A 27,921-nucleotide genomic window follows, 5' to 3' on the forward strand; every position below is an offset into this window, starting at 1 on the left:
ACTAAATGGCATTTTGTCCTCAACAGATTCCTACGGTAAATACATTCTGTAGATTAAGACGCATAAAGACATATTCAGATTACAGGATATTCAGAAGTCAATGCATTCACATTCTACACTAATACAAACTCATATTGGATATAGTGCACAGCCAGATGGACCTTTTACTTTGAAAGGACACAGAGAGAGAAAGAAGTGGTGTATTAGCTTTGGTTCCTTATCACATGATGTGGTTCCTACTCTCCTGTTTTTATTTCTGTTTATTTCTCCCCCTCAGTCAGTCGACAATTTGCATCGGCTGGAAAAGCAAAGACAAACAACTGATCCACCTGTTGGGACCAACAGCCGGTTCCTCCTCAGCAGCCTATTCCAGTCCTGTAGCTCAGTGTTAACACAACATCAGTTTGTTGTCTGAACATCAGCTGGGACATGTCAACAACTTCTCAACAGGCAGAAAAACACCTGGAGAAGGATTTAGCCCAGAAAAGAAAAGCTCTCAGATATTTCACAGAAAACATGTCGTGCTGCTGATGCTTCAAATGCAGAGACCACTGTGCATTAAACAGCAGTGAAGGATGATCGTTGGATTCAAAGGCTCATGTAGAAATCCTTTTTTCTTTCTCTCAGCGTCAGCATCATAATGAGACCAAAGACATGTTGCATGTGTCTGTTTTCATGGAGGACCATGAGTTTGTGTGGACATGGATAAACCTCCAGGCAGCACTGATTCAATCTGTTTTCTGGACTTTAAAGGATTCCAGAGATCTGATTAGACTCATGTTAGGACTTCCTGTGGGGCCTTAAACACCATCTCACCGTTAAGACGCTGAATCAAATCAATGTCAGTTTGTGTCTCCAGCTGATTGACACACAACATGTTTCTTATGGATGGATATTCACAGCCAGATGCCAAAACCTGTGCAGCTCTGAGTTCTACCAAGATTTCAACTCTACTGGTCTAAAAACAGGTGATGAAAGGGGGCAGGTCCATGTGCACCTCATGTCATGAAGCTAACAGAGATCTTTGACTGAAGGTCAACCACTAATTCCCACTGGAAAAGTAGATGAGACCATCAATGACATGTTTCTGCAGCATTTTCACAGCACAGAGTTTCTGTGAAGTGAGATTAAAGCTGCAGCATCATTTCCTGTAGCTAACAGCTAATAATAATGGAGGAGGCTCATTGGAGAGAGCCATGTGTTTCATTTGAATCACAGGGAGAGTTAGGACTCTGTTCACTTTCAGCTCATTCCAAATGTTCAGATTTAACATGCAGACATGCTCCATCTTCAGACTCACATATTAGAATGAGTAGATCTGAAATATAGAGAAACAAGATTCAAGTCCCAGGTGTCTGCACTGGAGCTGGAACAAACACTAAATAATGTCGTTCTAGGAAATATTTGCATTTGTATTGATTTGTTTGGACAATAAATGGATCATATGAAGGTTTAAAAGACACAAGAATAGAAAAAGATTTGTACAGCGAAGATCAAAAACTCCAAAGGTTTGATCATCACGTCTCAACAGAAGGAATTTCAAAATCCAACCGATCCAAAGAAACAACATGAGACATGAATAAATGTCAAAGATTATTATGTTGTTGCAAACTTGTCCAGTCAGATCAGATTGAAAAATCTCCAATGATTCTTTATTGTAGCTACTTCACTGCACTGGTTTATGTGTGTATTGAATAATTCAACTGGAAACAATCATTGGAAAGTCTGAGACACCAAATCAGGCTGATTCAGACATTTGGAGATAAACTACATGTGAAATATACATGAAGATCAAAAATGATCCCAATATTTAGTTTAGAAAATAAAGGAGCTGAGTGTTCAGTTCATCTACTTAGAGCAACTCTCACTAATCTTTTCTGGAAACATCCTTGGAAGTTAGGAAACAATTTGTTGAACCAACCTGTTGATTTGGTTGATGATGTTATTCCAGTTTCCATGATATTTCATCTTAGTTTGGCATCAGACTTTTTCCTGATGACGTCTGAGAAAGTGGATTATTCCTAAAGTAAAGACAATCATTAGATTGACAGGAAATATTACACACTTCAATTTACTGAGACTGAAGAAAAATCGATTCCATTGACACAATTGAGACATTTTTCTAGTTCACCATTTGTGCTGTTCATTTCCCAAATCCACAGTTTGGAAAAGGGAACAAACTAGAACATCATGTGCATAAAGTCAATGTAGGTGAAGGAGCAGGAGCCATGTGATGAATAAGAACGGGCCCTTTTGGTACCACACAGGAAATATCAGCAGGATATTAGTGTTCACATCAGTCAGGCTCAGTCATATTCTGGTCTTTGCTGCCCTCTAGTGGATCCTGTCAGCTGTGAGAAATACAAGGTGACACTTCATCACCACAGTGCTACAGCAGAGGACAGGACTGATCCAGTGAGGGGGTCGGGTCAGGACCGATCCAGCGAGGCGGTCGGGTCAGGACTGATCCAGTCCTCTGTACATTCTCTTGATAAAATATTCCAAGTTCCTCTTCCAGCACTGACACTACCAGGTTTTTCTTTAACCAGTGATATCAGATGGTGTCATGGACCAGACTCACAGTCAGTCCACATCCATCACACATGGGGGTTCAGTAGTATTTCCCTGCAGTGAATTTACTAAGTGAAGTATTTTATTGAGGTACAGCTTTGAGATATTTGTACATGAATGTCTGAGCAGGTCCTAAATTATGACACATGGGAATAAATTAAAGTCCAACTTATTTCAATATTATTTCAAATCCCATCAAAGCTGCTTATTTCTACATGAAAATCAAGTTTTTCTCTGTTTGATGTTTGTTCAATGAGAAGTCAGACAACAGGAAAATGATCAGAACATCAGTTTGTTTTCTCCAAATGAAGTTTGGATGCCAGGATTAAATTCATCTCTCAGACAAAAAGATGAATGTCTGAATGTTATTGGGGCCTTTATAAGTCCTGGTTCATTTGTTGGTAACAGTTGGTTTGTTGGTTTGGTTGGAAAGAAAGAAATTCACATCCAATGGATCTAAAACATGCAACAGCCAACAAACTGCTGACTAGAGTTCAACTTCTGAGTAAAGTCACTGCAGTCGGCCCAGAAAAACACTGAGAACAAGACAAAGCTGTGGCTCAGAGTGACACGGGGTCAAAGTTCAGTCTAATGGCTGCTTCAAATGCAAAACCTCCTTCAAACAACAGGAGATAAAAAGCCTTATACTGTGACACTTTCATCAGTTTCTCTTCCAACATTTCACTTTGACATTTAAAGAAAATCTGATCTGGGGACAGTTTTGTTGCTTTGTTAAGGCTCCACTTAGTTCAAAACACAGTATTATTCTAAAATATTCTGAGCTCATCAAACTTTGTGCAACAACAAATGAAAGGAACAAATGAGGACAGGTGGCACCATCATTTTTACCATGATCTTTACACTGACAAGTTGGACCAATGAGTCCAAACCCACAATGTGAATGATATTTCTGAGTGGAGTCTTGGTGATTAGTTCCAATGATGGTTCTGTTTCCTTTGGACAGAGCTCCAGTATGTGCTGCTGCAGAATGAACAGCAGTAATGAGGCCCAAAGGGCAGTGACATGTGCTTGTGAGCAGCAGGTTGGAGTTGAAATCCTGATCTGTCAGGATCAACTGGTGTTTTTTTTAAAGAGATCTGAACAGCAGAACTAGAACACTAGAATGATGTTCTGTGGTTCATCCATCATAATGGAACATTAGTGTATCTGCAGCAGAACAGAACTCCACAGTCATTCCCACATCAACCTTTGGAGAGGTAAGACCCTGTGCAGCTGGGAGAAAAACTGCTTTTGATTTATTGTTCTCTGTGGAAAGAAAATGACTGGACTGTGTTGGGGAAGAAGGACATTTCATTTCTCTGTTGTTCTCTCAAGGAAAAGACTTTTTCCACCTGTTGAATTCCAGAGAACTTTACATGTTATGTTAGATGTGCATCTTTTTCTGTGAACAGGAGAAACAAACACATTTTGTCTTGTCCCACAGTTTGAATTAGAAAATGTGTCTTTACCTGTGTTGTATCCAGAACTATTTTTCATATGATATTCAATGTCATGTCAATTATACAATTGGAAATGATGCAAAATGCAAGTGTTGATTTCCAAGTGATTCATAGCCACTTGCAGAATTTCCACACTTTAACTAGAAACATTGAATTTTGGGCCTTTTAAGGTTAATCAATGTCATTTGTCAACATTGGCTCCAAAATGTTTCCACTAGAGGTAAAAATGCTGTGAAATCATATCAAACTCCATCATGTGTTAAGTGTCCTTCTTTATTTTCATTATTTATGTCAATTAATGCAATATTTGAGACATTTCCCAGAAATGTCCATGTTTTACTGTACGACACATTTTGTTTTACCAAATGACACAGTGCAGTTGCAACATGCACTACATAAATCTATTGATAACAGAAATATCCATCAGTCTGATATTGAATGAATAGAATTCTGAACAACACAAAGATCCAAAAATGTCAACCTTTCATTCACTTTCTAACATTTTCTAACAATTTTCTAACGTCCTCCATCTTCCAAACAAAATGATAACACTTCTAAGTTTTAGCATTTTAGATTCAGTTCTTCAGTAAAACAGTCCTCAAAGTTAATGAAGACAACTGCTGCTCAAATGATGAAACATGATTAAAAATCATTCACTTTTCTCTTTGGCAGATTTTTGAAAGTCTTGAGATGAGCCTGTAAAAGTTTTTGCATGATCGACCTTTGAAGAACATTTTTAGTATCTAAGGAACATTGTTCCACAAAGATCTATTTCCTTAAATGTCATTTGGCCAAACAAAGGTAAGAGGCCATTTTGAGCTCTGATCTCATGGGTTTAGTTCAGGGACATGTGATGACATCACTCAGAAGACCCCTGAAGACCAATGAGGTTGGAGGAAAGTTTCAGACTTTCTCCTCAGTTTAAGTTCATTTCACCTTTTCCAAGTGTGGCAGCGTGTGTCACAGGTTTGGGTGTCATTCGCTCAAACCTCAGAAAACTGTTTTTAGGGCTCATCCTTTTTAACACTAACAATACTGATCTTATCTTATCTTTCCTGACTTGACTTGACCAAACAGGAACTATTTCTGGCGTCATGATGACATAAATGTTAAAACATTCTTTGATTTACTTTTCTGTCAGCTAGCTGGGTCTCAAACCCTGGGGAAAGTCCATCCTGAGCCTGAACACACCTGGTCTCCTCTGCTGAGAAAAGCCTCCTCAAATCCTTCCCTCTGGTTCCTCAGTCCTCAGACTGACAGCAGCTTCACCTGAAATCCTCACAACTCCAGCATCAACTGGATGACTCCAAAATATTTTTATCAGGTTTGTTTGTTGATACGAAAATGACTTTAACACATTTTTCATTAATTAACTTGATGATCTTCAGTAATTCTGGTGTCCAGATGAGAAAACCTTTAAAACAGTTTGTGATTTTCTTTTTCCAGCTACTACACCAACTATATGAACCTGAACACGCCTGGTCTCCTCTTCTGAAAAAAGCAAAACACTGAGACCAGAGAAAGAATCTGAGGACAGAAAAGGTTTTTGTGACGTTTCTAATCCTCTTAAATGTCGATGCTGTGTGAGAGAACAACCACAGGATGAAACAAGACGTCCTGTTTTCAGAGACCAGGACATCAGCAGACAGATGGACAGTCTTACTTTGGACAGTGCTGCTCTGACAGGACCGGAGCTCCTCCACAGAAACTCCACTGTTCTTCTCTCTGTGAAGACGTTTGTGTAGAGGTCAGAGGTCACAGGTCACAGAGTTTATCAGAGGAGGGTTTGTTATATTATACACTACTACTTTTATATTAGTTGAAAATTTCTTTCTTTAGCAATTGAAAGCCAATTTATTTCTACTTCATCATATCGTTCTCTTTTCAGCCTTTCCAGCAATGTTGAATAGTTTTTAAGGTGAACAAGTTCAGCTTCCATCTCCAGTTTTACATTTCAGCTTCTAGGATTCTTCAGCATTTCAGCCTTCAGCTTATTCAGCAATGCATTTCAGCCATTTTCAGCCTTGTTGGGCAGCTTCATCCAGCTTTCAGCATTCACACGCATCTTCCACAGGAAATGCAGTTTTCTAGTTATGGGTTATCAGGCTATTTACTGTCGTATTAAGTGAATCACTTCAGGGAAAAGAACATAATCCAACAACAATTGGCCAGTGTCACATACACAAAACCTTTGCCAGTTCAATGATCTTTGTAAACATATTAGCAAAGTCAACTTTTCATATAATGAATCATGTTTTTCCTCTTTTCATCCTGTAAGTGATTCAGAGACTATCCATGCAACATGAAGAGAAGCTCCTGTCCTCTAAATGTAACTCACCTCAGCTGGAATGAAATGCTGAGTCATGTTCCTTACAAGACTCCAGCTTTATAGAACAGCCAAATTAGGAATAAATAATCCTTGGGGGTTTTTTACTGGGAGTTTCTCTCAAGATTCACACTGAGATGACTCTTCAGAGCCTTTGTCAGTGTGGCATCATTTGTTCAAACTGACACTGACACACCAAAGACTACAACAGAGGTTTTTGTCCAGTTCAACATTTGTAGTTAATTGTCTTGCACTATAATCCAAACAAATGGCAGAAGCCCAAGTCTTTCAATCACTGACTGGAAACGTTATAAAAACGATTTATTTGCCAAGACATACGTGACATATGGGCACCAAAAATTATTGGGGCTATTTCTGATGCTATTGTGGGGCCTTCCACTATGTCCATGGTTGTTTATATGCTGCAAACTAAGAATGACAGACCCCTGACATCCTGGCTGAAACTGACAGGTAGAATAAAGCCAACATGTTTGTAAAGACATTTGAATTGGAAATTATATTTGCTGGACCGACCCTGGAGCCTTTATGTGGGGAGTTTACATGTTCTCCCAGTCTCTGTCTGGGGTTCTTCTGGCTACTCTGGTTTCCCCCCACAGTCCAAAGACCTGCAGTTTGGGGTTGGGTAACTGGTGACTCTAAACTGTCTGTAGATGAGTGTTTGCACCTGTCAGCCCTGTGACAGACGGTGATCTGTCCAGGGTGAACGCCACCTCTCGCCAAATGTCAGCTGGGATTGGTTCCGTGCCCCCGTGACCCTCGGTGTACCTGGATAAGTGGTGGATGATGGACGGATGGATGTGACGTGTGCTGACTCCAAAGGGCAGCAACGTTCGATGTTAGTGGATGTAGAAGGCAGCAGACTCCTACGTGCACGTGCTACATTTTTGGCGTTCTTGTAGTTCCCATACAAAGAAACATGTTACATCACATCTAAACATTTCTCTGAGCCCCAAACAGCAAAACTGCCTGAGTGCTCGAGTGACATGAGAACTCACACATGTTCAGGCAAACTACCTCTGGATGAGGAAGCAGGAAGGTACTAGGATGAAGCAGCTTTAATTTAAGGGCTTATCTGCTGTCTAATCTCCTGGAGGTTTGAGATTCACATATTTTAGACTCATTATCTTCACATTAATCCTCACTAATATAGTTTTTCTTCAATATACTAAGCAAATAATCCTTTAGACATTTCCAGATTAATGCCAGATAAGATTTATATTTCAAAATGTCCTGTCGATACTCTATTAATGAAAAGGAGCATCAGTGTATTTATGGGCCCACACTGTCACTTCTTATTTGCTATATAAGCTTTCTGACATATTAGTTATTTCAAGGGTTCTGGTGACTGACTGGTCACATATGCTTGGAACATGGACAGTCCTTGTTTGGGTCATCTGGCAAGTTCTGGCATCTTACAAGTTTCACTTTCCTGCCAAACTATCAAATAACTGTGAAAGAAATGAGATTTAAAAGCAAAGAAATACATGTGTGAAATCTTTATAACTCTATAATCAGCTTTGTAGCTGCCAAATACTTTGCTTTCATACAACATCATCTATCCTAACATATGATTCTAGACCGTAGCCCAGAATGTGTGTTTTTCCCCACATGCTTGACATGGAGACGTCAGCCAGTCCCACTGCTGTTCAATAGAGAGACACAGTAAAAGGGTCCCACAGTGGACCTTTGTGCAAAAATGGAAAAGTCCGTTTCCCAAGCTTCCCCCCTGAGATGGTTGATGAGAGAGGTGGGGGTTAGAGACAGAGGGACAGTGGGAGGTTTTAAAGGGACTATAGAAAGGTTGGCTCTGCTGACTCCTCTGTGGTAAACACAAACAAAGGCAGAGTCCACCCTGCTGTCACTCTGGCCTCTGTCACAGCTGGTTTTCCACAAGTGAAGCGTCTGCTCTGTTGTGGCTTCAGTCCTTAGAGGCATGAAAGTGATACATGAGGCCTGACAAACAACTTTGGCTCCACACTGGACCTGCAAAGACCAAGTCTGTTGCAGGAAGACACTCACCTTTTGTCCTTCCTTCTTCAGACACTGAACACACACACAGACATAGATACACACACACACTTCACAAGCTTCCGTTACTTCACGGTGGGACTGGTCCACCCACCAAGGCATCATTAGCATCCAAACAGCTGATCACCACGTTGACCTTTGATTGATCATGTCTGTCTTGAACTGACCTGCAGATGCTGAATGTTTGACCTGCAGCTCAAAGTGCATTTACCCTGATTTTCTAAAACAGTTTTTTTATTGCCTACAAATCAAACTGGTTGACCAAAGTGTTGTCTGTGTGCTCATCTCACTGCTTCTATATAAAGACCAAATTCATTAACTCAGCTCACAAACATGTTTCATTTCACACAAAAAACAAAGAAAACTCCAAGCTAGACGCTATAATTTTCCCAAACAGGAAGAAACTGATTTTGTTGGGGAAATCATGTGACATCTACGTTTGAAACAGCTGAAGCTTCCTTGCTGGGCATCAGTCACATGGTTGGAAGCCAAGAGCAGAAGCAACAGTTTTAAAGAGACACCGTCAACCGTTGTTGTGCAAGGCCTGGAAAGGTGAAGTAACGATGTGGGTCTGCAGCTCCTCCAAAACCGACCTGGTTTGCAAGTTGAACCGAGAACTTAAGAAGAATAAAGCTTGAATGTCAAAAACTAACATTTGCACATTGGAAAATAGAAAGTAGCAAAGGTTGAAGGATAAACCCTTTGACCTTAATCCACTAATCCAAAGTTCTGGATTCAACTTTATGTCCATCTTGTAAATGATGCTGATCTAAAAACCAAAAGAAAAAGCTCCAGGACACGTTTCAGTCGCTGTATGAAATATTTCAGTGTGGACATGCTCACACGCAGAGTAAAAACACTACAATCTGTATTTGGCCACATGAATCGAAGCAGGTGTCATGTCTCACTGTCTGTCCATATCTTTGGACAACAGACTTTCATTCTGCCACACTGGCTCCTGCACTGAGAGCAAAACTAATCAAACCCAAATACTGATCAGAACCACAAGATCCTGCATTTTGTTGCTATTTCACAAATAATCAGCTTCATGAACTTTCTCACTGCTGGTGACAGAAAGTTGGCAACTTCTTCAATAATTGTTTTTAGCTTTTCAGATGAGAGTTTGTAGTTTATTGGTGAATATATTAACACACTGAGGGGAATTAAGTGCAGAAGGAATTTCTGCATATGAAAGTAATTTGTGGAAGCCAGAGTCGCCATTTTTCTCAGCTCATTAGGCTGCAAAGAGCAACTGAGCTGCAGCATCTGCCTGACTTGAGCAAATAAAACCCTGACACCAAATAAAGAGCAGAAGTGAATCTTCAAACTAAACCATCTGTCTCCTAACTCTCCTCTTTGCACAACCTCAACTGTCAGATGAGCCTGGTTTGTCATTTATGTTCAGCAGTAACTTTGCAGAACCACCTGCTGCAATTTTAACTGATGCAGCGAAAAGTGCAAGACCAGGATTTTTTAAAAGAACATTTTGAAATCCAAACACTGTGGTAATGGGTCCTTAAAGACGTCACCAGGCAGAACAGAGGGAACACACAAGAAATGAAAGATTTTTTTGGTTAGTTTGGTGATTTACTCTTAAGAGATTTAAGTAACTCAGACTCATAAGTCCAAGATCCTGAGACTGTCGACCCTGTTGCTTTATAGGAGCAATGCAAAACAGATTTTAAGGACAATCAGAAGAACCAGATCTTTAAGGTCTGCAGTGAGCTGGGTTTTTATGTCTGTTTACACTGATCTTTGTTATAAAAACATCTCAACTTCAAATCTGTAAAAACAGTTTTCTTCAACTTTAACTCAAACTGTTTATGAAAATATACATCAGGATGTGTGATATTCACTTCATGAACCTTCTTGTGGAGATCAACAGTAAATAAAGAACCTGCGACTGTGGAACAGAAACGTGAGCCAAAGAACAACAGAAATTCTGAACTGAAGTCAGATGTTTATTACCAAGACTGAACTAGACAATTACAGACTAACCTCAAACATTAAGTCAGTTCACAGGAAGTCAGTCACAACATAAAATATTTACAACAATACTTCAAACACAAAGACCTCAAACCAGAAAGACTGAGTCCATCTGAGCTGTAGACCTGTTCACTACCTCAAACTCCTCATTTTCTCTGACACTAGTGAAGCGTTTGAAAGCAGCAGACGCCACAAACTGTCTGGTCTGTTCAGCTTCTACAGAAACAACCGAGTCCAACTGAGTCTGTTCAGAACAGGAAATAAAGACTAGTTAGTTCCTATGGTTTGAAAAGCAGCTCTACCACACGAGTGGAGGTGAGAGACTGTCCAACAGCACAACAACCTACTGACCCAGGCTTCCTTCATGTAGTCTGCTCTGCATCAGGCTGATGTGGGACAGCTGAAGCTTCCTTCCCTGAAACATGTCAGCATCACTTTCTGTCTAAGTAGGATCACAGCAGCACCACAGTCAGCTGATTCACAAAACCAGAGGGATCCAGGTCTGGTTTTGGAAACTGCACAACCATGGCACTTGGCTCCAAACCAGGAGTCTACATTATGTGCCTACATCCTGTGTCCGGTCCGCCTGTGTCGTTCTGCAACAACTAAACCTCCAGTAGCCTGACTGATGTCTCTCTGATCCACATCTGTGGATAAAACCTGTTTGAGACCGACTGGACTCAGATCAACTTTTGGAAACAGCATTTCTGATATTAACAGACTGACGATACTTCAACATGGTGTCAACCTGCACATTTCAAACTAATCAGTTCTATAGAGCCGTAACTGTCAACATCACCACTAGATGGAAAATTAAACTAAGACACAAACCACGTGTCCAACAGCTTCAGTCCAGTTGTCTGAATTGTCCGTCTCTGCCAGGCTTGATGTCCCCAACACCAGAAACCCAGTCCTGGCTGGTCCCACGTCGACCGACCGACACGTACCAACCGTCCGATATATCCCAGCGACCGTGACGGAACGCTTTACAGGGGTGGGATAAGATCCCCTGCTGGGAGGCCTCCCCAGAACCGAAACGCAAAGTTGGACCTCACCAGGATTGGAGGTTCTGCTTGGGGGTGAAGCTTGGCAGAGAGACAACCCAGAGACTGAACCCTCAGGTACACCCAACATTGGATTTCTATCAGAATTTGGGTGGTGATGATCAACAACAAGACTACTCTCAACATTACAACACACTAACTTCCTGCTTTGGACAATCCCAGTCTGACCCTGTCAAGACTTCCCTGGTCATCACTCTCCAATTCATACAATGAGCCAATCATGATCAAAGCCTGATCGACTAATGGCCTCAAGTGCAACCAAGATTATATTTCTATTAAATTTGGGTGATGATCAATGACAAGACAAAACTACTCTGAAAACTACAACATCATTTAACTCCTGCTTTGGAGAATCAAAGTCTGCTCATATCAACACTGCCCTGAGACCTCCACCATGGACTAACAAACATCAACTCTGTCCTGTGCAGGTGAAACACAGTTCATACAAAAATGTTCAACAGGTGAGTTGGAGCTCCATCCTACATGCAGACAGTTCACTTCCTGCCTTTTCTGAGCTCAGTCCCATGGATCAGAGTTTTATTCCAACAGGTCTGATGGGAGATCTGGAGGTGAAGGTGGAGGGCAGGGTTTGGTGACAACATGGCCCCATCACAGGTTTCCTTTAATTGGACCAACCAGAAAGAAACAATCTGTCAATAATCCTGAACGATACAAAGCAGGTGAAGGTTTAACAGAAGTAGATGATGTACCTGAACACATCAGTGGGTCAACAGATGCAGGGACGTTGTCATCAAGGACGGTTTGGTCCACCGTGGTCGTCTTCAGCCTCATCCAGGACACATCTGGTCAGAGTCTCACGTCGTTTTCTCCTGCACAGGACCCTGCTGACCTGCTTCAGCCTCCGTCTCCTCATGGTTTGTGGGTGAACTGCAACTTTTCAAAACAGGAAGCAAATTAGATGTTTTCTTTTAAATGTTTATCAAATTTTCTAGTTCTGGCTTTGGGTCCTGAGGAGTAATGGGGGAATTCTACAGGAACACAAGCTCTTCTTTAGACTTTCTACCAACTGAAGCCTTGTACACTAAATGTGTGACCACAGTCAGGCCTGTTAATAACATCTGACAGCAACTACAAGATCTGACTGTCAGTTTTCAGCTATGGGCTCACGGCAGCAGTGAGCTGTATGTTAGCAAACACAGAGGCCACACAAGACACCCCCACCCTTCTGTCTGTTCAACATTGGCCAGAGACAAAGACCTCAAACCCAGTAAGATCCAGCAAGGCTGAGTCCATCTGAGCTGTAGACCTGTTCACTACCTCAAACTGCTCATTTTCTCTGACACTAGCGAAGCGTTTGAAAGCAGCAGACGCCACAAACCGTCTGGTCTGTTCAGCTTCTAGAGAAATAACCGAGTCCAACTGAGTCTGTTCAGAACAGGAAATAAAGACTAGTTAGTTCCTATGGTTTGAAAAGCAGCTCTAACACATGAGTGGAGGTGAGAGACTGTCCAACAGCACAACAACCTACTGATCCAAGCTGCCTTCATGTAGTCTGCTCTGCATCAGGCTGATGTGGGACAGCTGAAGCTTCCTTCCCTGAAACATGTCAGCATCACTTTCTGTCTAAGTAGGATCACAGCAGCACCACAGTCAGCTGATTCACAAAACCAGAGGGATCCTGGTCTGGTTTTGGAAACTGCACAACCGTGGCACTTGGCTCCAAACCAGGAGTCTACATTATGTGCCTACATCCTGTGTCGTTATGCAACAACTAAACCTCCAGTAGCCTGACTCTGATGTCTCTCTGATCCACATCTGTGGATAAAACCTGTCTGAGTCTGACTGGACTCAGATCAACTTTTGGAAATAGCATTTCAGAACTAATGTCGACGCTGATGTTAACCCTGACGATACTTCAACATGGTGTCAACCTGTACATTTCAAACTAATCAGGTCTGCAGAGCCATAACTGTCAACATCACCACTAGATGGAAAATTAAACTAAGACACAAACCACGTGTCCAACAGCTTCAGTCCAGTTGTCTGAATTGTCTGTCTCTGCCAGGCTTGATGTCCCCAACACCAGAAATCCAGTCCTGGCTGGGCCCACGTCGACCGACAGACACATACAAAACCGTCCGATATATCCCAGCGACCGTGACGGAACGCTTTACAGGGGTGGGATAAGATCCCCTGCTGGGAAGCCTCCCCAGAACCGAAACGCAAAGTTGGACCTCACCAGGATTGGAGGTTCTGCTTGGGGATGAAGCTTGGCAGAGAGACAACCCAGAGACTGAATCCTCAGGTACTACCAACATTGGATTTCTATCAGAATTTGGGTGGTGATGATCAACAACAAGACTACTCTCAACATTACAACACACTAACTTCCTGCTTTGGACAATCCCAATCTGACCCTGTCAAGACTTCCCTGGTCATCACTCTACAATTCATACAATGAGCAAATCATGATCAAAGCCTGATCGACTAATGGCTGAACAGTTCAAATCTAACAATATAAGGCACAGTAAAGCCAGTCTCAAACCACACTTGGACAAACAGAATCATGAAACCCAAAACTATCATAGTCCTGATATAGCATATGCTAACGTGGACTAGTTCAGTTGTTAGTAACTAGTCTGCTGACTTTCTACAACAAAGACAGACTCTACAATACTTCCCTCAGGACTGTGTCTGGAAGCCTGACCATGGATCCAGTGCCAGAAGGTGGTGGTCTGATGGTTAGCAGCTAAACTCCAGCCCCTGTAGAACGTCAGACAGCGACAAGCTGAGGGATGGTGGTGCTTCTTGGAGGCCAGGTTCTTCAGTCTCAAGGAATACGGACCCCAGATGTGCCTGCTACTCATCACTGCACCAAGAACATCTGTTCAATATTTAGTGCAACAACATTTTCTAATCTGGAATCTGATCCAAAACATTGATTAACAGGGTTAATGTTGGACTAAAACTGCTTCCCAGACCCATCAGAGCCAACAACTAACACATGGCTGGATAAGTTATAGTTCAGGCTGTCACTCACCTTCCTGGATCAGTTTCCAAGGTCCTCCTGAATCTAGATGTGGTTTGGTATCTTTCTCTAGTTTTCTTTGCAAGAACAAAGTTTTTCAGGAACAAAGGTTGTGGATCTCTGTCACACCATCCAGCAGCCAATATGGCCCAATTGTGTCTGAGCATCTCATGTGATGCACCTGTAGAAGAACAAGGGACTTACAGATGCATCAAAGGATTTACAGACATTTGGAAGAACAAAGTTCCTTTAAAGGATCAGTGCCTTACCAATTTCAGAGAGACTCCTGGGGCTTCATGTTCCAGCTGGTTCCAACAAACAAACGTAAAGACGGACACGTTGACGCAGACGGACGGACATGCAGACACAGACATGCTAACATATAAACCGATGCACCCACTGTCACCAAGTGCTGCTCATAAGGGATTTGTTGGGGTTTCTGTTTTTGTAAAGTGTCTTGAGATGATTGTGTTGTGATTTGGTGCTATACACAAAACTGAACTTGGACAGACACACATGTAGACATTGAGGTCAAAGTTCAAACGCACAGTGAGAGGAGGAAAGAGTTGCATTGAGACAGAGCTGGACCAACACCAACCCAGCCACCAGTGCAACAACAGGCCTACTGGAGCCAGAACACACAGGTCAGACCTCTAAGCTCCACAACAGGCAACAGACCAGACCCCTAACACTCAACAACCACCAGGCCTGTTGGAGCTAAAATAATCCAGTCAGATCTTCTGACACCACAACAGACAACAGGACTTCTAGCACCACTGACTCTAGATCAACAACTGACAGACCTATCTGAGCCAAAACCGACAGGTCGGTTCTCTTGGCACCACCAGCCCAGCCGCTTAATGGAAATAAAGATGAATTATAGATTAGACAGAAATGGAGACAAATAAGTGGCAGGGCAGTAAAAATAACTCATTATTGGTAGAGACACATAATAAATAACTAAGGCATCAAAATCACAAACTACTAATTATTTCTAACGTGACAGATGAAATGACAAGGCAGTCAAAATAACAAACGACAGGTTGGGATCTTTTTAGTTTGTGTTATTATGACGTATCTACACTGACTAACATATTTAGAGCTAATGTTTTTGTTTGTTTCGTGCCTCCACATGAGAAAGCACAGAACAAACCTCTCATGCTTAGGTCACTGCTTTAAGTCCTTAAAACACTGACCTAAGTCGGTCTATCGGAGCGACCGGTGGCCACGCTGTGCTAAAGTTACTGACCGAAGGGGAGGATTGTCCAACAGCCCTCGGCTGTAGAACAGCAGGGGGTCACTGGACACGAACCGTGGCACCGTGACCGCAGACCAGATCGAACAACCCTCCCCTCTCGGCCCTTTTTGACAGCAGGCGGTTATTCGACGTGAATTACAGCACAGTGCCCGCAAACATCACAAACCACATCACAGAACCACTTACCATGTGACCTTGTCACCCTTACCTCATGTAGACCCAGGCTGAAGATCCACTGGAGGCTGAAACAAAAACACGGTAACGCGAGAGGAAGAAAGAGAGAGAGAGAGAGATGTGTGGAACCGATAAGTGTTGGGACACACTAGAACCAGAAGCACAACCACACCTTTTATTATTTTTATTTTATAATTGTTTTTATTTTATTTTGGCATCATGCCTTTTGTTTTAGAGCAGATGGAACCAAACTATAACAGTTAGTCCACAAACATTGATTCAAACTGCACAGACTATATATTATATATATAAAAAACTATGTTGGAGAGAGAGAAGAGAAAGAGGAGGCTGACTACCACAACAACAACAACCCTCAGCCACAACAGCCAAGACCAAACACCTTCACTACACAACCAACAACAGGAAGAGAGAGAGAGAGAGGCACAGTTCACAACGTTATTAATATTGTTATTGTTTGTTATTATCATTGTCGTCATAACAGATTATTATTGTGGAGACGGAGAGTGTGTGTCCAGACGAGAGCCGGCCAGTCAGGCAACAGACGACGAGGAGGACGGAGAGCTGACCGGCTGGGTGTTGTGGCCTAAAGGAGCCTTTTAGTAACGACGCATTGTTCTAATGGCCACACTGGTTATCTAGACTTGTTTTTTAAAAGCTGTTTGTGTTTCTGTTTAGTTTTTTATTTTAGTATTTTTTAGGGGCCATCTTGGGGCAGAAAGAGACAGAGGTCACACTAAGCTCAGCCCTCAATGACACAACACCTTCCAAACAACAGGCTGAGACAAACATCCAAACATCTGCCCCTGGTCTGACGACAAACCACAGACGGCCGCTCTCACCTGACTATGGGCAGCCATTTGATGGGACAGACTGGATGTTGGCGGCTCATGGGCTTGGTGGCAAAAATAAAAAATAAGGATAGAGTTAAGGACAGGTGCTAGATCGCACAGAGAGGATTTTAAAGATGATACAAGGCCGCCATGACTGGAAAGTGGGGGAGGGAGGGAGGGAGCACCCATGGCACCATGGCCATGTTCGACCTTTGACCTGTAGCACCAAGAACCTGAACACAGGCCTCATGATGGGAGAGAAAGACCCTGACCCTAAGCCCTGCACAGAGACCACTAAAACAACCACTACAGGCTTCTCTTTGGCCCAGGGGCCAGGACAGGACAGAGACAGAGTCATGGTGGCCAAGTATGACTAGAAAACAACGTCCTTACTATTTGGCAGACCTCACAGTGGACAGGGATCTGGAAAGAGAAAGGACAACAGTCAGTCTGGTCTCATGGGGTCCAGGAGTTTGGTTCATTTATTGCTTCAACATCTTCACTGTCACTTTCTGCTTTGACTTTTTCTAGGCTCCTTTTTTGTATTTTAGGGAGAGAAAGTAAAACTGTTTTATCCAGAAACATCAGAAAGATAAAAAGCAGCTTTTATGAGCAGGCAACTAAATAAAGTTGGACTGTGACTAATGAGTCCAGCAGCTTATATAAAAGTTAGTGGGTCATCGTGGGTCCAGGACAACCGACCGTCGGTGGGCCTGCTAACAGGGCTCATGGCTAAAACTGCGTCTCACTGAGCCGCCACAGGTTTTTACACCTGACTGATGTAAAGGACAAGCTCACCTTGGTCAATCAGTGTTCAGGGCCCTTATGGATCCACAGGTAGCAGACCCGAGGTCTGGTCTTGGTCCGACGTGGTTTTATGGAGGCAGTTTGACGCTCAGTCCGCCATGAGGCCGCGCTGCTCTACGTGTTGGGGCGTCACACACCTGACGCACCTGTAGCAGGTCCAGACAAACAATGAGGGAGGGTCGAACCAACAAAGTGTCTTTGATAAACAAACACTCGGTGTCTCACCTTTGACAGACTCTGGGTCCCTGGTCCTGCAGACCCAGCTCTGTTCCGATGAATATGACGTTTTATCTGCACATTTCCCGCGTCTGTGCCTCCGAACCTGGTCGCTCAGTTCTTCTTCTTGTGTTTAAGGACAGGTCAAGGCGCTGTTCCGTCTTCATCCGGCTCCAAAACAACGTGTTTGGGCCGAAGGAGAAAAGGTTCGTGTTTTAGTTGTGCGGCTTCAGCGGGCTGCGTGTTTCTGCGGCGGACTTGACGAACACCTGAGCACCTGGCGCGCAGGATTTAAATGGCGGTGATTGGACGGCCACGCCCACTGCGCACGGCTCCTGGTTCATGATTGGCTCACTCCTTTTCATTGGTCATTTCCTTTACCGGTGCTAATAATCCGAGAGGGATTATCAGATTATTAATAACTGTGATGGACTGGGGACCTGTCCAGGGTGGACCCCTGCCTTTCACCCAAAGAGAGCTGGGACAGGCTCCAGCAGATCCCTGGGACCCTGGTTAGGACTAAGGGGGTCTAGAGGATGGATGGATTATTAATAAATTCTAAGGTTCGGTAGAAAATAAAATTGGTTCTAGCAGAGATAAGGTTTGTTTGGACCCTGTCTATGTCCATGTTCCTGCTCGGGGGTGGCGGTAATGTCCCCTAGATGGCTTGAAAACTGCCATTAAACAAAAGAAGAAGAAAATGCAGAGGGTGGCGGTAATGCACCTGTTTTGATGGTTGCCACCCGCCGAAGAAGAAGAAGAAAGAGGAGAAGAAGAAGAAGGAAACGGAAACTGAGGTTGGTGTTTTTTTATTTTTTCCATTTGCTGAACATTTTAACAACCAATGTGGATCTTTATGGATCTTTAGGCTGATTAAGTGTCTGTGAAGATTCAAGGTGGATCAAAGTCCAACCTTTATGTCCACCCATGCTCTTCAGGTTGGTTGGTGACTAAAGTGTCTGCAGGTGTGGATGTGAACGTGTGTCAGGCCTGTGATAGACTGCTGATCTGTTGGGGGACCAGGGTGCCTGTCTTCTTGAATTATATAGGACATATAACACCTTTAATGTCAGATGCTAAATCAAAATAGCACATAGGTCCACAGCTCAATAATTTGAAGTCCTATTTTTCACTTGATGTGTATTTTTAATATGTATGAAAACAACACGATAAACCAAAATCCAGAACATGATTTCAAAGAAATGCGTCACAGAAAAACACGTATGTAAACATTTGAATGGAAAACTACTTATTTCCAAAGAGAAAGTCCATTCAGAACAAAACAGCCTCACTATAATGAACTAATCCAGGTTTTCTGACAGTTTCCTGATTTTCCTCCAGCAGCTCAGAGGAAGGCGGCCGACCCCGAGACCTACAGAGAAAAGGATTTACAGATCACTGAGTGAGGAGTTTTCCAGCCTCAGCACCTGCTCTGACTTCCTGCTTACAGCCAAATAAACAGCATTTCAGCATTTAGACCAGCTGAGTCCTGGTCTTATTGTAGCGGGTCCAACTTCTTTGTCTGTAGTTTTCTGCTGTTTCTGTTGCTGTGACATTTCACTGCAGTGTTGGGGTTTATGGAAATCTGTACATGTACATGGATGTTCTGGATCCACTGGACCTGTGGTAGGAATCCTTCCACAGAAACAATGGAGACTGTGTCATGGAGAAATAAACATACTGACTGTAAATCAGACACGTGATGTTTGGGATGCGTCTGTCACTTCTAACCACATCACCTTATGTGTCTGTTCTGTTCTTGTAATTTTATAGTATATGTTCAGCACAACAGTCAGTTGGTTTAAAGCTTTTATACAAGTTGGTTTCACTGAGTTGAGTCTGTCAGGATGAAAAATGTTAAAGCACCATAATAAAAACACTTAAAGCAGTGAAGGTAGTTAGTCTCTCTAATAGGAAATAAATGAAATCATGATTGAAGTTAAAATGATGTCTCATGGAGATTTCTCCTGAATAACAGTTCAGCTTTGACCATCAGGATAATTTGCCAGATGAGCAGATCAACAAATCGATCAATGAATCAATAACTAGTCTGAGCTTTAGCCAATCAAAGCACTTTATTGCTCTGTGTAGTGTGACAGTGAGCCAACAGCAGGCTCTTATAAAAGTGTCATTTCATCTTTTTATCAAGTGCACAAGACAAATCACACACACTTGTACCGTACAACATCAACACTAAACACACACACACACACACACACACACTGCCAGGGGCCATCCATTGAAAGTCCTCAGGAGCAGTTTCTCCTGTGAAGAGGCCTGAGTGTTGTGTGTTCAACAGCCAGGAAATATCTCAGGGTATCAGGCCAACACAGAAAACTCAGTTTCTTAAGTCATTACTACAGGAGGCCATTGTTCAAGCACCTCTAGTGTGAATGGCTGCTCCAGGAGTGTGTGTGTGTGTGTGTGTGTGTGTGTGTGTGTGTGTGTGTGTGTGTGTGTGAGAAAGACCTTTCTCATCTTGGTAACTGTTCAATTAAACTCTCTAGTGTGAGCAGCTAATTGTTCCAGCTCATTAGTGCAGTGTAATGTCCTCATATGACACAGTGTTTCAGGCTGACAGTGCTGGCTCTGGTTTACCAGAATATGCCTGAGACGGCTCTCACAGGGACATGAAGGTCATTTTGGCATTTTGTCAACTCAAAGAAACTTAAGAATCAGAATCATATTCTTGATTAGTGATTTAGTGATTTATTAAATCAGCAATAATTCAACACTTAAAGCAGCTTTTTGACCAGTTGCCTGGTGTGTATCTTTATTTTATTCCTGCTCATATGTTGGTAATTTCTTATATAAGGTTCACGGTGAGAAATGTTGGTGCTACAGTAGCAAAGGGTCATTTCTTTGATAATTTACTAATTAATTATTTGTCAGGGGCAAATTAAACCATTTTCATTTACATTTGTCATAAAAAAGAACTAATTCTGGTTGAATGTGGATCAACAAGCTGCTAAAATGTCTTCTGGCCTGTCAGCTTGAAATACACATCAAGGCCTGTGTGGTGCAGATAGAGATGAAATGCAAACAGCTTCTGCAGCGTCACTTCACCTCATTGTAAGTCCACAGCCAGGTCCTTCCTGGTCTCAGAAAAGCTGAGGTGACAGACCACAAAGTTCAAGACCTGCTGAAACACCCAGTTGATAGTATCAGTCAGGAAAACACACTCAGTCCCTGTCACTGCTTTAAAAACTCAACTGCTTTTATTTTTTCATCATGACATGAATCTGAATCAGGTCTATACAAAAACTGTTTGCACTTTTGGTGTTTTTGCATTTCTTGGCGACGACGTGTCTGTTGTTCATGACGTTCTTGCTCCCACATTTATTCTTTAAATGTCAAGCTCAGCTTTGTAAAGAGAGAAAAGAACCGCTGGAGTGAAAGTGACTGAAGGAGACAAACAGGTTTCATTTCCAAAGATGAAGGTCTGTGTGAGGATACTGGAGCACCAGTGTACACCAGAGCATCACTGGTGGTGCTGGTGGCTTCTCACTTCACAGAGAGTGTGTGTGTGTGTGTGTGTCTCTCTCTCTATATCTAGCTGCAGTCCTAGGAACATGACAATATCACCTGTGCCTCCTTGTTCTCCAGTGAATCTAGAACAGTTTGATCTCCTTGATCACAGAGCTCTGGCAATTAAAATCTACATCATGCTGCCTTGATATTTTACCAACAAATTTCTATAAAAAGGTTTTTAACAGCTTAGCTCCAGATGTATTGCAGATTGTCAATAGTTCTCTTCAGTCAGGGCAGTTTCCCCAGGCCTTAAAAACTGCTGTTATAAAACCTCTTCTTAAAAAGCCTAATCTAGATGCTTCAGCAGAAAGTAACTACAGGCCAATATCAAATCTTCCATTTCTGGGAAAAATAATTGAAAAAGTAGTTTCTCAACAAATATATATATATTATGGTGAAAAACAATCTTTTTAATGCACTTCAGTCTGGATTTCACTCACACCACAGCACAGAGACTGCACTTATTAAAATTTTAAATGATTTACATTTAAATAATGATGAGTCCAAAACCTGTTTTAGTACTACTGGATCTCAGTGCTGCATTTGACACAGTTGATCATGATGTGCTGCTTCATAGACTAGAAACGTGGGTGGGAGAAACTGGCTCAGTGTTAAATTGGCTAAAATCTTATTTACAAGATAGAGACTATTTTGTCTCACTTGGTAACTACGAGTCTGAGCGAACAAAAATGAAATGTGGGGTTCCTCAGGGGTCTATTCTTCAAAATCAAACTGATCCACAAACTTTAGAATTTGTTGTGTAACCTCTTCTGCACCTTTGACTGCAGAGGACAGGCTTGTGGCCATTTAGTGTAGTAGTCAGTCATCACACACATATTGATAGACACTTTTGGTTTCAGCCAACCTGCCAGTCAGGTCCATCCCAACAAGCTCCAAACCTGTCTAACACAATGTGTTTAAGCTGTGCACAGGTATCGGGGCATCGGGACCATCTGACCATGTCTCACAGTAACAATATATCTGATAGAAACATGAACACCTTCATAGGAGTGAACTGAACCTCCTGCTTTATCATGTGCTGGGCTGACTGGCACACCATCCATTCTGACACCTGTATAAAACATAGATGCATGATGAGGTCAGAACAACAGCAAACTGGGACTCTAACATATTATGTCTGGTACAGTTTGCCAACCCTCATTGCCAATGGTTGCCAACTCATTTAGTCTCAGCTGACACTATGATGCAGTCACTTAAAGATAATGTGCTGGGGAACATTTAATGACTGACTCCATTGGACTGCAATGTCCCACACAAGCACCAAATGTCCTTCAGTCTGGTTATGTGTTCAAATACATCAGAACTCATGAAATGATTCATGAACTAGTGGGTGAAATGACTGATTTGGAAATAACAAAGTGCATTCTTACCCATCTGTCCATGTCCCTGGTCCTTCCAGGCCAGAAGGAACGTTTTGAAATGGCACCTCTGGTCTTTTTCTGGCCACTGTGACCTCCTGCTGGGCTGTCAGGAAATGCAGCAAAAGTGGCGTCGGCTTCCTCAACACCACAAACCACTTTTGCTCTTACGTCCCTGTCCGGTCCCTTAATATAGTAAAGACGTCCTCCTAGAAGACGTGTTGGAAAAAACTGAACCTGTGACATGTCCCCACTGGAAATGACTGGCCAAGGCCAAAACCTGCCCTTTTTCCAAATGTTAGTAAAGGGGCAGCTAATTAATAACAGATTCTTTTTAATGGTAACAGTCATTGACATGTGAATTAATGTGACACCTAACCTGAGTGCTCCTTCAGGGACTGATAAAGTTGATGTTCTCTTAATGTTTATATTTAAGGGTTCTGATATGGGGCCTGCCTCCCTAGCTATATGTGTTAGCAGTAAAGTGAACCTATACTGGTAGTTTGACATGACATTTAAATGACTAGCAGTTTAATAAGATGATGGACTGTTTTCAATAGTATGGACTTATTTATGGACCACAGTCCATCAAAAGTCCTTCGATGCATCACTTCAGTTAGGATGCTGGCGCTGCCCTAAATGATACCAACCTTCTAAAAGATACTTTGACGCTTTTCGTCCAAGTTCTGTCTTCTGCCCTCTTGTCGTTTCACTTCGGTATTTGGAATGATAACATCCAGTCTCATAGTGACGATCTGTCCCTGGCACTTAGACTGAACAGGTCCCATGTGTTTTATATTTACATGTGAATTTGACCCCAAACATCCAGTGGTCCTCCCTAAAAACCTCATTCCACCATGAGGATCAGTCTATAAAGCTTTTCTTAACAACCAGCAGCCTTTGGAAAACAAATCCTGAGTCTTAACGAGGAAACACGACTTAAAACAGAGTTTAGCCCAATAAAACACAGGTGACATGAAACATTCACAGACTCCAATTAGGCTGGATCTGTTCTCATTGCTGATAAACCTGAAAAAAGAAACTTAGGCCTGTAAACACTTTGTCTCTGAGTTTATTGGTTGGGAGTTTTCTCTTTGGTGAAGCGCGCTCCCGCGAGGTGCAGGCAGGACTCGGCCTAACACCCGTCCCTCCCCCGTCCCAAAGCCACAGGCCGGTCCCTCCCAGCTGCAGTCACAGCTGGAGACCTTCACGGCTCCGCGTCCCGACTGCAAATGATTCAGATTTTTCTAAATCAGTTTGGGCAAATGCAAACAAATGATGGATCATTGAGCCCGAGATCCAGCAAGGCAGGAAAACATGTTTCAACATTTTAACTTAATGCTGGTAAATAGAGAGAGAGAGAAAATAGTTTTTATTTGTATTGTTGTAAGAAATAGTTTGAGTCCTAACGGGTTCTTAAACTTGGACCTCATTATTGAAGCAGTTCCAAATCCAGAAGCAGCCCACACTCTCTAAGTTTTTATTCATTGAAAAATCAGCATTTTCGTTCCTTCATGGTTCCAATAAAATGTAGTTTCCAAATGTAGCTAAGTGCCTTTGTTTAAAATGCTTTATGGACTGACGTTTCATAGACGTTCAGCTGTTATAGTTTCTTCATGATGATTCCTCTGATGAACTTCCTGCCTTTTGTAGGCCCATGTATGAACCTTCACAGTATTTTCACCTCCTAAATTACTACGTTCCTTGTGCAGTCACATTTCTATAATGGTACAATTTACTCAGCCTGATGACATTTTGATGACATTCAATTCTTTCTAGAGGATGGAGATAAATAGGTGAAGCAAGACAAATGTAATTATTTCTGAGAACTTATTAACTGCAGGCCGTCGTCCTCCATCATATGGCTCAGTACAAATATTTGGACTGTCCCTTATTTCTTATAAAGAATCACAGTTGTCTCTTTCTTTCCATGTCTGAAGTTGGTCAAAGCGTCCATCACAATTACAGCACGGGCCACGACATTATGCAAATTAGGTGATGACATCATCTGATGACTTCTGGGACAGCCAATAGCTACTGTTCTTACTGACGAGTTGGCAGCACTGGTTTCCAGTAATTAGTGATTCTTGAGTTATGGTACATATCTAGAGGTCGAGTCCTGGCAACTGGACTTTGAGTTTTTAGGTCGAAACGTTTCACCGCCCATCCAAGTGGCTTCATCCGTCTGAGAAAAAGCTGGACTGGAACCTCCAGTTTATCTTGACACTGAAAAGTCCAGTTGCCAGGACTCGACCTCTAGATAACTTCCCCTGGACGACTGAGAATCTCCACAGACTGATGGTCCATGACATGTGGACAGATAAAACCCAGATTTGGGGTTAAAAAGTGCAGACAATATGACTTTAAAGTGTTGTCACAACCTGAACCAGGATAAAGGTCGCACAACAAAGGATGATTTCATGTTGTCTTACAAAACAGAAATATTCTGAATTACAGTTGTATGTTCTACAGACAGAACTCAGACTAGTGAGGTCTGTGTGGAAGCTAAAGTGGATCCAGATAAAGACTAAATCCTGTTCTACATCAAACTGGAGCCTGGACCAGGAGACAAACACTGAAACAACAGTTATTTCCTCTGATCCTCTGGAGGCTTTTCTGCAGCCACAATCTGGTCTTTGTTTACCCACAAACCCTGTGCCTGATCCCCTGTGGTCCGAAATCTAGTCCCCTCTAGTCCTAAACCCAGCCCCATCTCATCAATAATCTGGTCTGATCTAAATTTAGTTTCTAGCCCCTCCTAGTTTTAATCTCAGCCTCAAAAGGGTCAAAGGTTAAAATCATCATCTTTAGATTACACTCAGAACAACATGAACAGGATTTGTAGCAACAACAGTTGTGGTGAACAACTAAAGGTTAGTCCCAGATTTCTGATTTAGACGCAGGTCCAGGTCCAGACTCAGGTCCACATCCAGCTTTATAAACAGGGTTCCCACACCTTGGTTAACTTCAAATTCAAAAAATGTGTCAACCCTGTCTGCGTATGGATCCAATTGGGAAAACTGTGAACTCTGAAGCAGCACGATCTCATCTATGAATTGACCGTAGAGTCGAATTAAGTCGTCACAGTCTTCTTCATTTACACGGTGGACATGCACAAGGTTTGTCAAAGCCTTCCTGAACTTAGTTATTCCCACACCTGCATCTTTGAAGGTCGTTTTCCTTGGATCCAGGAAGGAAAGGTGAGAGACAAGAGGAGATTTGAGGGGGGACTTCTCCATCAACTTCTGGACACTTAAAACCAAGAACTTCTACCTGCTCCTGTGAGGCCTGGGCCCAACAAGGACAAAGCCACAAAATAGTTTCAAGTTAATATTGAAAAACAAACATAGTGATGCTCATTTCTGATGATCTCAGTTTCTGTTTAGAGTTAAATGCTGAAATTGAATGAAAACAATCTCCATATATATTGTATTTGTAAAGTGGTTTCCACAGGACATATCTACTAGTAATATGCACTGCAGGACTATGGGAAACTAAATAGTTTGGGTCAAATTGAATTGATTCAATAAAGTTTGGATTCAAACCCAAAAATACCTGCTGGGGATTGTTTTCCAGAATCTTCTCCATCAGGCTGTTAAAGATGTTGCTGCTCATGGTCTCATCAAGAAAAGGCAGAGACCTCAAACGTGGGTCAAGTGTAGTGCTCATATGAAGAAAGTGCACAAGTATTGAGTCAGATTCTGGGTTTGTTTTCATGAAGTCAGACAAAATGGCAGATTTGACATCTTTACCAACTGTTGGATCTGTGTCACTAACTTTCATAGACTCCAGGATGGTGTGTTTCAGGGGCATTATCACTGAAACTGTTGGCAGCTGTTCTGTGCTCAACAGAGCTGGGACCATGTTCAGTAGTTTAAGAACCTGAATGATGTCCTCAGCTACTTTTCCATCTTCATCAGACAGAGGAACAATGTCCTTTATGTTCCTCTTAACACTCCTGTCTGGAAGTGCTGAGATAACAGCAGCCTGTTGTTCAAGGTAGCGCTCAACCATTGTCATAGCTCGAGTTCCACCTGGTGGGAACATCCTGAATCAGCTTGTGTGGAGGCGGTCGGAGCATCTCCTGTTGGTCCTTAAGTTCTGCTGCAGCAGTAGTGCTGACCACCTTTGGCAACATCTGGTTAAGGCCCATTCCCTTGTGTGGTGCCAGATTAACTGTGTGAGCAGAACCTCCAGTATTTGCTGAGAATCCGGCTGCTTCAACTGTCCCGTACCACACTTTGAGAACCGCTCCTTTAAATCAACGTGTTGTATAAGGTGCCATATAAATGAACGTGATGTGACTGGAGTGTCGATTGCAGAGCTGGTGCAAATGTCTCCAGATCAACTCAACAGCCTTCAGGACTCACATTTCAATAAGAGCTAAAAACAGCTGGCAGCCAACATTCAATCAACATTTCTATGGACCGACCTGCTTCCGATTCCCCAAGTGCCATCTTGTGTGTAGATCCAGCTGCTTCTCCCTCCACTTTGACAGGTTTACAACAGGATCTGGACCTGGACAAGTGATGGTCCTTTGGATCTCTGGCCAGACTTTCTTTCTAATCTTCTTTGCTGAGCCAAATATCTGGAAACTTGCATTTTCCAGGCATCACATTTCAGCAGTTTCAGCCTATTTTTGCCTGTTTCACGGTGAGTCTGAAACGTTCAGGGACCATCGTACTAGTTTAACACACGTAACTAATGTGGATCAACCAAGTCAGTATGCGTGTATTGTAATGTATGGCCATGAAGGGCTGGAGAAATAGTTTTTTACAAAAAACTTCTTGCACAAAGTAAATCCAAGTACTTTCAAGGACCTGTATTTATGTCTGTTTATTTACAAAGACTTTAAAAGGGCCTTGAATCAAAGATGAAAGGACCCTGGTATATATACAACAAGAGTAGACACGTGATCCCTCCCAAGAATGAATGAAAAAAACAAAAAAACAGGATAAACAAAAATCCAGAATGTCATTTCAAAATAAAAGCCTCAATGATAAACTTTTTATCTCCAAAGGGAAAACACTTTCAGAATAAAACAGTTACAGGAAAATGAGCTAATCCGGGTTTTCTGCCAGTTTTTCCTCCAGCAGCTCAGAGAAAGGCCTCACCAACACCACCACCACAGAAGAAGAAGAAGAAGAAGAAGAAGTGGGTGAGAGGTAGAAGAAGAGAAGGATGAAGATGTGATGCAGTAACCAAAGGTGTGTTGATCAGAAACTCCAGGTTCAGTCCTCTGTGCACAGCAGATAGAAAG

At 42.3% G+C, this 27,921-nt stretch overlaps 1 long non-coding RNA gene across 1 annotated transcript; it reads right to left on the minus strand.

Moving 5' to 3' along the window:
- Positions 1–17,098: 17,098 nt before the first annotated feature.
- Positions 17,099–18,445, minus strand: LOC113129588 (uncharacterized). The gene is made up of 3 exons (XR_003295624.1): positions 17,761–18,445; positions 17,527–17,681; positions 17,099–17,151 (listed from the first exon to the last, which is right to left on the minus strand). It is a non-coding gene; the product is annotated as an uncharacterized LOC113129588 (long non-coding RNA).
- Between the last annotated feature and the right edge of the window lie 9,476 nt (positions 18,446–27,921).

The sequence above is a fragment of the Mastacembelus armatus genome, unplaced genomic scaffold, assembly GCF_900324485.2.
Source record: "Mastacembelus armatus unplaced genomic scaffold, fMasArm1.2, whole genome shotgun sequence".
NCBI lineage: Eukaryota > Metazoa > Chordata > Actinopteri > Synbranchiformes > Mastacembelidae > Mastacembelus > Mastacembelus armatus.